The sequence below is a fragment of the Sorex fumeus genome, unplaced genomic scaffold (genome assembly GCF_029834395.1).
Source record: "Sorex fumeus unplaced genomic scaffold, SorFum_2.1 ptg000063l, whole genome shotgun sequence".
NCBI lineage: Eukaryota > Metazoa > Chordata > Mammalia > Eulipotyphla > Soricidae > Sorex > Sorex fumeus.
In genome coordinates, this window is record NW_026606120.1 from 27,013,735 (window position 1) to 27,024,093 (window position 10,359).

The 10,359-nt window shown below is 39.0% G+C and overlaps 1 non-coding gene across 1 annotated transcript; it reads right to left on the minus strand.

The window, feature by feature from the left end:
* Positions 1-7,470: 7,470 nt before the first annotated feature.
* LOC130036243 (U6 spliceosomal RNA) lies at positions 7,471-7,573 on the minus strand. The gene has a single exon (XR_008794296.1). It is a non-coding gene; the product is annotated as a U6 spliceosomal RNA (small nuclear RNA).
* Between the last annotated feature and the right edge of the window lie 2,786 nt (positions 7,574-10,359).

Genomic DNA, 10,359 nt, shown 5'->3' on the forward strand with positions numbered 1-10,359 from the left:
ACTATTGATGCTGTTGCGTTTACTGTCTTACCTCTACAAAGACTGCGGCTGCTTCTTTGCTAATTGTCACCCGATGAAGTTTCCCATCAGCCACAGTTTTAGAGCCAAGATTAAAAATATCAGGTTCCTGGTGTCTGTCTAGTTTATATGTGATCTGCAAACTTCCTAAAGAAGGCGGAAATGGCATTTTTAGCTAAAACAGAATTCCATAAAGAAAAAAGGAAAAAAAAACCCTTCCAGTGTGGAACGTAAACCTTTTACTTGTTGTTCAGTTCAATTTAAATCTAATGTGTATTTATTTGAGCTCACCTGATAATTAATATTTCTATTCAATAGAGCCAGTCTGAGTTGGGGAAAGACCCAGAATCAGGCTCTCACCAGGCTGTTCGAGGCAGGAATAGGAACCTGCAGGTGGGCTTGTAAGAAACCCCAAGACAAACCAGGACTAAAATATGACCTGTGACCACTTAAAATTTCCACTGATCAGAACAGCACTCACTTGTGTGAAAAGGACCCCAGTATAGAATGACTTTTTTTTTCAGATATAAGCTTTTCCATCCTAAGAGACAATAAACCAAACAAGTGTTTATTGAGTCTATGTCTTCTAGATTATGTCTGTGCCAGGGTTGTTGTAATTTACTGGATTTTTATCTTTTTGTGTACACATCCTGTCATTGTCACTGTCCTCCCGTTGTTCGTCGATTTGCTCGAGCGGTCCCAGTAACGTCTCCATTGGAGACTTTGTTGTTACTGTGTCTGGCATATCGACTACGTCACGGGGAGCTTGCCAGGCTCTGCCGTGTGGGCGAGAAACTCTCGATAGCTTGCCTGGCTCTCTGAGAGGGGCGGAGGAATCGAACTCCGGTCGGCCATGTTGGCTGAGAGCAAGGCAAACACCCTACCGCTGTGCTATCGCTCTAGCCCTGAAGGCCATATTCAGAGTGCCCTATTTTACTCTTAATTTCAATAGCAAAGTTTGTTACTAGTTGTTTTCTCTTCCTTCTGTCCGAAATCAACATTTGGGACTTTTTTTTTTCTCATTCTGGAATAACCTATCATGCATCTGGATTTTATTTGCACTTAAATTGTTCTTCCGTTTTCTTTTTGCCAAAATTCTACCAAGTATGGGTTGTATATTCTCCAATAGTGGGGCTGTTACAGCAGCTGCTGGCTCTCAGGTTATTGTCCTCAAGCAATCAAGATTGAAAGCAATAGATGGAGATCATATGGTCAGATTCAGAAAAGATTTTGCTCAAGGGAAGGAAAAGGAATGTAGGTAAGCTCCCAGATTATGAGGAGGGATTCCAAAGAAGAAACGTTTTCCCTTTTCTAGGTTTTCCTTTTTTTAAAAAAAAAAAAGAAGTGGGGTGAGGGGAACATTTCTTTATCGTGACTCAAGAATGTTGGCCACTGAAACAAGGGTGAAGACTCTGAGACAATTATCTTCTGTTGTCTGGTCATCTGGAATTCATCCATCATTATCCTGCAGGGCCAAAGTCATTCAGCTTATCTATCAGGTACCACCTTGGTCACCCTTCTGACATTCCACACTGATAATTCCTTTCATCAGTCCAAATCTCTCCCAGTCTATTACTTTTTGTCCCTATCATTGTCAAAGAACTTTAACCTGGAAAATCAACATCCCATTACTAACTATATGCAGAGGTTCCCATAAAATATTTCAAACTGTAAAGAAAGAAATTTCTACTTTTAAAAAGATTTGTTTCATTCTCCAGTCATTAATTACAGAATTTAGGGTTATGTCTGTCATAATGCTACTAACATAACGTAAACATAACATAACATAAACATAAACATAACATAAACATAAACATAATAAATATAACATAACAAAATAAAGTTACTAACCATTATTAACAATAAAATAAAAGCCTCCCAGAAAAAGATTTTCTAGGGTCAGAGCAATATTACAGGGGATAAATAACTTGCTTCAATCCCCGATATGACGTATGATTTCCTGAGCCCACCATGAGTGATCCTTAAGCACAGAGCCAGGAGAAATTCTTGAGCACAGCTCAGTTTCAGTTTTTTATATCATGCATTTCTATTCTTTGCCAAACTCCTTTCTTCTTTTCCAGTGGGTTGGAGTCACCTTTGTTTTTGTGCTGCACCAGTGGTGCTCAGTGCTTACTCCTAATTCTGTGTTCAACCCTAACTCCTGGTGGGGCACAGGTACTGGAGATCAAAATTTTAGGCTGCTTTCAAGCAAATAATTTTCCTGCTATATTCAAGCAAATTCCATTCTCTGGTCTAGGAGTCACTTTTTTTCTTTAGATCTCTTAAGGTGGGAATGCAGGGTTTAAAAAAAATATTTTAAATTAGATTTTATTGAATCACTGTAAGATAGTGATCTCAATGCTGTTAATGATTTGGTTTCAGTCATACAATATTCCAACACTCATCCCTCTACCAGTTGTAATTTCCCTAGTTTCCCTCCAACCCCTCCAAGCCACCCCTCTCCCCAGCCTGCCTCTATGGTAGGCACCTCTCTTCTCTCTCTCTTTCTCTCTCTCATTTTAGGCATACAGATACAGATGCTGAAAGGTTTGTATCCCTTTACATACTTTCAACACTCAGTTCTTGTCCAGAGTGATCATTTTCAACTAAAGTTGTCATAATGGACCCTCTTCTATTTTAACTACCCTCCACTCCCATAACCTTATGGTAATTTCCAACCATTGACTAATCATCCAGGCCTGTTTTTCCTGGCCTTAGATATTAGTTTCATACTACTTTTTTTATATCCCGCAAATGAAAGCAATCATCCTGTACCTGTGCCTTTCCTTCTGACTCATTACACTCAGCATGATACTCACCAAGTCCATCCATTTATAGGAATATTTCATGACCTAGTTTTGCCTAACAGCTGTGTAGTATTTCACCGTGTAGATGTACCATAGTTTCTTTATCCAATCATCTTGTTCTCAGGCACTCAGATTGTTTCCAGATTCTGACTATTGTGAATAGTGCTGCAAAGAACATAGAAGTGCAGATGGTGTTTCTGCTGTGTGTTTTTTTGACTCTCAGGGTTTTCCCAGAAGTGGTATTTCTGGGTCAAATGGGAGCTCACTTTCTAGTTTTTTGAGAAATGTCCATGTTGTTTTCCAAAAGGCTGGAACAGTTGGCATTCTCACCAGCAATAAATGAATTCATCACTTTCTCCACGCATCTGAATCAGCACTGGTTGCTCTTATTCATTTGGAAGTGTGTCAGTCTCTGTGGTGTTAGATGATATCTAATTGTTGTTTTGATCTGCATCTCCCTGATGATTCGTGATGAAGAGCATTTTTTCATGTGCCTTTGGTCATTCAAATTTCTTCTTTGAGGATGTTTCTGTTCATTTCTTCTCTCTTTTTTTTTGATGGATGTGGATTTTTTTCTTGTAAAGTTCTACCAGTGCCTTGTATTCTTTAATATTAATCTGTTATCAGATAGGTATTGCTGTCTTTGTATCTTAGTCACTGTTTCTTTTGAGGTACAGATGTTTCTTAGTTTAATATACTCCCATATGTTAATCTTTGCTTCCAATGTACTTGATCAGTGATGTTTCATCTTTGAAGATGCCTTTAGCTTCAATGTCTTAGAGTATTTTGCCTATGTTTTCTTCCATGTACCTTATGGACTCAGGTCTGATGTTGAGGTCGTTGATCCATTTGATCTCACTTTTGTGCATGGTGGTAGAGGTCAGAGTTCATTTTATTTTACATGTAGCAGTCCAGTTTTCTCAGCACCGTTTATTAAAGAGACTTTCCTTGGGGCCAGAGTGATAGTACAGTGGGTAGGGCATTTACCTTGCACGCAGCCAACCTGGGCTGCAGCCAACCTTGGTTCAATCCCTGCTGTCCCATATGGTCCCCCAAGCACTGCCAGGAGTAATTCCTGAGTGCAGAGCAAGAAGTAATCCCTGAGCATTGCTGGATCTGACCAAAAAATAAAAAAAATAGGCTTTTCTTATTCCAGTTCATATTTCTTGTTCCCTTATCAAAGATTATGTGATGTTATATTTGAGTTCTGTACCAGGATATTCAGCTTTATTTTATTGGTCCATAGGTCTGTCTTTATTCCAATGCCATGCTGTTTTAATTAATACTGCTATATATGTAGTACAGTTTGAAGTTAGAGAAGCTGATGCCTCCCATCTTCTTTTTTTAAAAGGATTACTTTAGCTATTCATGGGGGTTTATTGCTCCATAAAAATTTCAGGAGTGTTTGATCAATTTCTTTGAAAAATGTCATGGGTATCCTTATAGGGACCACATTGAATCTATATAATACTTTGTGGAATATTGCCATTTTGACAATGTTAAATCCATCCAATCCATGAGCAGAGGCTGTATTTACTTTTCCTGTATCCTTTTTTATTTTTTGAAGTAGTGTTTTGTAGTTTTCTTTGTACACGTTCTTTATCTCCTTAGTTAAGGTAATTCCAAGGTACTTGATTTTCTGTGGCAGAACTGTGAATCAGATTTTTTTAATATCACCTTCTTCTCATTCATTCTTTGCATATATGAAAGCCATGGACTTTTGGGTACTGATTTTATAACCTGCTAATCCATATACAACTCTATTATTCCTAGGAGTTTTTTGGTAGAGACTTTAGGGTTCTCTGAGTATAGTATCATGTCATCTGCAAATAGTGAGAGCTTGATTTCTTTCTTTTCTATCTGGATATCCTTAAGATCTTTTTTCTTTCCTAATTGCTATGGCGAGTTCTTCCAGTTGAATAGAACTGGAAAGAGTCAGCAACCTTGTCTTGTTCCTGATCTTAGAGGGAAGGCTTTTAGTTTTTCACCATTGAGAAAAATGTTTGCTGTGGGCTTGTGGTAGATGGCTTGGCTGTATTGAGGAAAGTTCCTTCAATTCTCATTTTGTAAAGAATTTTTATCATGAATGGGTGCTGAAAATTGTCAAAAGCTTTTCCTGCACCTATTGGTATGATCATATAGTTTTTATCTTTTCTTGTGTTGGTATGTGTAATATGTTGATTGACTTGTGAATGTTAAACCATCCTTGCATCCCCAGGATGAATCCTACTTGATCACAGTGTATGATCTTTTTGATAAGTCACTGGATTCTATTTGCTAAAGTTTTTTTTTGAGAATCTTTGTGTCTGTGTTCATCAGGGATATCCATCTGAGATTTTCTTTTTTGTGGAATCTCTGTCTGCTTTGGGTGTCAGGGTGATATTTGCCTCATAAAAACTGGGAGTGTTTCTGTTTCTTCAAATCTCCTGGAAAAGCTTGAAAAATATTGGCAATAGGTCCTTTTAAAACATTTGAAAGAATTCCATCTGGGTCTGTGCTTTTGTTTTTGGGAAGGCTTTTAAGTATCATTTCTATTTCCTTGACAGTAATAGATTTGTTCAGGTATTCCAAATCTTCTTGGTCCAGCCTTGGGAGGTAATAAAAATCCAGGAATTTATGTATTTCTTTAAGGTTTTCTTGTGGGGTTTTTTGCCTTTATGGGGGGTCACACCCAGCGAAGCTCAGGGGTCACTCCTGGCTCTGCACTCAGGAATCACTCCTGGCAATGCTTGGGGGACAATATAGGATGCCAGGGATCGAACCCCGGTCAGCCGCATGCAAGGCAAACACCCTACCCGCTGTGCTGTCACTCCGTTTTGTGTCATAAAGGTTTTTATTTTTGTGTCATAAAGATTTTCAAAGTAGTCTCTATGAATTTCTGAAGTTTCTGTTGTGATGTCCCCCTTTGCATCTCTAATGCAGTTTATTAGGTTTCTCTCTTAGTTTCTTTGTGAGTCTTGCTAGTGGCTTTTTTTTTTAAATTTTATTGAATCACCGTGAGATAGTTACAGGCTTTCATGTTTGGGTTAGAGTCACACAACGATTAAACACCCATTCCTCCACCAGTGCACATTCCCCACCACCAATATCCCCGGTATAACCCCCCTTTCCTACCCTCCCCCTGCCTCAGTGGCAGACAGTATTCCCCATACTCTCTCTCTACTTTTGCACATTATGGTTTGCAGTACAGACACTGAGAGTTTATCATGTTTGGTCCATTATCTACTTTCTGCACACATCTCCCATCCTGATAGATTCCTCCAGCCATCTTTTTCTTAGTGATCCCTTCTCTATTCCAGCTGCTTTCTCCCCTTTGCTCATGAGGCAGGCTTCCAGCTACGGAGCAATCTACCTGTCCCGTGTATCTACTATCCTAAGGTGTCAGCCTCATGTTATGTTGTTTTATACTCCACAACTAAGTGCAGTCCTTCTATGTCTGTCCCTCTCTTTCTGACTCATTTCACTTAGCATGATACTCTCTATGTCTATCCATTTATAAGCAAAGTTCATGACTTCCTCTCAGCTGACAGCTGCATAGTATTCTACTGTGTAGATGTACCAAAGTTTCTTTAACCAGCCATCTGTTTTAGGGCACTTTGGGTTGTTTCCAGATTTTGGCTATTGTCAACAGTGCTGCAATGAACACATAGGTACAGATGTCATATCACTGTGCTTTTTTGCATTCTCAGGATATATTCCTAGAAGTGGTATTGATCTTGTTTATTTTCTCAAATAACTAAACCCTGATTTTGTTGATCTTTTGATTTTTTTTTTTTAGTGTGTGTGTTGGGGCCGGGGGGAAGGGGAGATTCCAACTTATTTATTTATTTATTTATTTTGCTTTTTGGGTCACACCCGGATATGCACAGGGGTTACTCCTGGCTCATTCACTCAGGAATTACTCCTGGTGGTGCTCGGGGGAACATATGGGATGCTGGGAATCGAACCTGGGTCGGCCGCCTGCAAGGCAAACTCCCTACTCGCCCTACCTGGTGTGCTATTGCTCCAGCCCCCAACTTATTTATTTTTGCTTTAAATTTTATTATTTACTTTCTCCTGCCTGGTTTAGACTCCTTTTATTGGTCATTTCCCAAGATCTTAAACTGTGAGATTAAGTTATTGATGTGGGCGTTTTTTCCTTTCTGATGAATACTTCCAGAACTTATAAGCTTTTCTCTTAACACACTCTTGCTGTGTCCCACAGTTCTGGTGGTTCACTCTCATTTGTTTCCAGAGATCTTTCGATTTCTTTTTTGATTTCCTCTCTAACCCACTGATTGTTCTGTAGTAAGCTGTTTAATTTTCAGATGTTTGATTTGATTCTCTGCTTCTGTGTGTGATTCTTCTATTTTCAGTGCATCAATGGTCTGAAAAGATAGTAGATATAGTTTCTACCCTCTTAATTTTATGGAGGTATGTCTTGTGCTCCAGTATGTGTTCTATCTTGGAGAATGTCCCATTTGCACTGGAGTATAATGTGTATTCAGCTTTTTTTTTTCTGGTTTCCAACTATAATTGGTTGATAGTTATTTATTTTTTATGGGTTTCTTGTTGAAGTATAAAACATTGTTTTCGACATAACAGTCAAAGGACCCTTGAGTTAGCTACTTTTATAGAACAGCTTGGTTATTGATACGCCAAGAATAAAAATATGGAATGCTTCATGAATTTGTCATCCTTGTGCAGGGGCCATGCTAATCTTCTCTGTATCATTCCAATTTTAGTATATGTGCTGCTGAAGCGAGCACTGTATTCAGCTTTTTGAGGATGAAAAGTTCTGTATATATCTACTAACCCCCTCTTACATTTCTTCCCTCAAATATACTGTCTTCTTGCTGAGGTTTAGTCTGGTTGATCTATTGAGAGGTGACAAAACAGTGTTGAAGTTTTCAACTAATATGTTGCTCTCAATGTCTTTCTTCAAGTCTATTAGCAGTTGTTTCAAGTATTTTGCTGGTCTCTCATTTGATGCATGTCAGGCAGGGCATTTGCCTTGCATGTGGCCCGGTCGGCTGACCCAGGTTTGATTCATTCACCCCTCTCGGAGAGCCTGGCAAGCTACCTAGAGTATCTCGCCCGCATGGCAAAGCCTGGAAAGCTATCCGTGACATATTCGATAAGCCAAATACAGTAACAAGTGTCATAATGGGGTCGTTACTGGGCCCCCTCGAGCAAATTGATGAACAATGGGAGGACAGTGACAGTGACATTTAGGAGTGTGAGTTCTTCCTGTTATACCGATCCTTGATGATTAAGAAATGACATTCACTCTCTCTTATAACCTTCAGCCTGGTCTATGCATTCTTTTACCAGTACAGATACCCTGGCTTTGGTGTGGGGTTTGTTTGGTTGAAAAATTGTTTCCCAGCCTTTGAATTTGAGTGTGTATTTGATTTGATAGTTCAGATATGTTTCTTGTATGCATCAGAATGTTGCGTTCAATTTTCTAATCCATCCTGCACTCTGTGCTTCTTGATTGGTATATTTAATCCATTGAAATTGAGAAAGATTATTGTGATAGCAGTTGGTGTATTTGTGAGACTTTTCTTATCTTAAAGTAGTCCATTTAGTTCCTCTTGTAACAATGGTTTTGTGTCCATGAAGTTTCTGAGTTGTTCTTTATTTGTAAAATTGTGTATGGTTCCTTCAAAACTGGATGAGAGTCTGGCTGGGTAACGAATTCTTGGTGACTCACTCACTTCATTGAGTTTGTTCACTATATCCCACTACTGTCCTAGGGCCTGGAGGAATTTATCTGAAAATAAAAGCAGAAATGACAGTCCTGAACAACATGGTAGATGAAACAAAAAACTTACTGGAAGGCCTCACCAATAGAATAATAGCTGCTGAGGGTAGAATCAGTGAATGCCAAGACGAGGTACAGAGAATCTCCAGACAGCAGAAAATGGAAAAGACTCTCAAAATAAACCTACAGATGACAAGGGAAAATTGTAATGATGTTGAGAACAATTGGAGTTCCAGAGGGGCAGGAAAAAAATCATGATAAATAAGCAACCATCAAAGCTATCATTTTTGAGAAGTTACCAGAGCTGAAGAGTACTCAAATTCAGGAGGCCCAAATGGTACCAGCTAAAAGAAGTCCAAATAAAAATACCTCAAGACATATTCTAATCAGAATGACAGAAACCATAGATAGAGGTAGAACACTGAAAGCAGCAAGATCAAAGAAGGAAATTGCTTATAAAGGAGCAGCCCTAAGATTCACAGTGGACTAATCATATGTGCACACCGTGGATCATATGCTGAATTTGTAAAAGACTAATTATGAAGGATGTCACTGGAAAATTAACAAAATTATAACATGGACTTATTTCATAGTAGTGTTTCTGTATTTGATTATAGGTATTTATCCTTGTTTTCCCATTATATAGGAAGTGATGTCGTTCTTAAATACTTAGGTAACAGAATATAGTATATTATATATATTTATATATATGTGGAAAGGAGGAGGGAAAGGGAAAGAGAGAGAATAGTATAAGTAAATGAGGAAGCATACATAAAATAATCATTTTGATAAAAATGTGCAAAAATTGTGCACTTTTATGTGGGGCACAGCTAGGTGGGCTTATACCCAGATAATACCCAGCTCTGTGCTCTGGGGTTGCTTCTATGGGAGACCATGTGACAACCAGGGTTAAAACTTTGGTGGTTGTATTAAGGCAAATACCTTAATCTCTGTGATGTCTCTCTAACCCTGTGCTATCTTATGCTATTCTGAAAACTGGAAATTGTATCAAAATTAAAGGCTACCATAGGATATGTCTCAGCAAAGCAGAAAAAAGCCATATATTTTTCATAACTTATATTAGCACTGTAGCACTGTAGCACCGTCCTCCCATTGTTCATTGTTTTGCTCGAGTGTGCACCAGTAACGTCTCTATTCTGAGACTTGTTGTTACTGTTTCTGGCATATCAAATATGCCACGGGGAGCTTGCCAGGCTCTGCCATGCAGGTGTGATACTCTTGGTAGCTTGCCAGGCTCTCCGAGACGAGGGAGGGAATTGAACCGGGGTTGGCCAGGGGTTGGCTGCGTGCTAGGCAAACGCCCTACCCACTGTGCTATCGCTCCAGCACAATTTATATTATATGTATATTAGAATGTGCTTTTCCAACTGTGTATTCGTATATAGGCACAAGTATCCATATATACTACATATATTCACTTGTATCAGTGTTCATAATGCAAAGACAAAGTTTTATGAGATTATCACCAGAAGGTCTTCTCCAATCACTCCTAGAGAAGTTCCCTAATAACCCACTTCACTGTCCAGAGAAAGATTTTCTCTTCTCTACAGGCTGATTTATTACTCTTGGGCATCCCTCAGCCCTTCATATAATTGTTCATAGTTGAATCCTTTCTAACTGCCAATTGGACAGGAATGATGCTCGGAATCCTGAGACTGGGGCCCTTCTAGCTCAGCAGTGACAGTTGGTCTCACACAAACAGCTCCTTGATCTTCAGGAGGACCAGAAGTGAAGACTTTTAGCCCAAGGGTTCCCCAAATTTTTCTT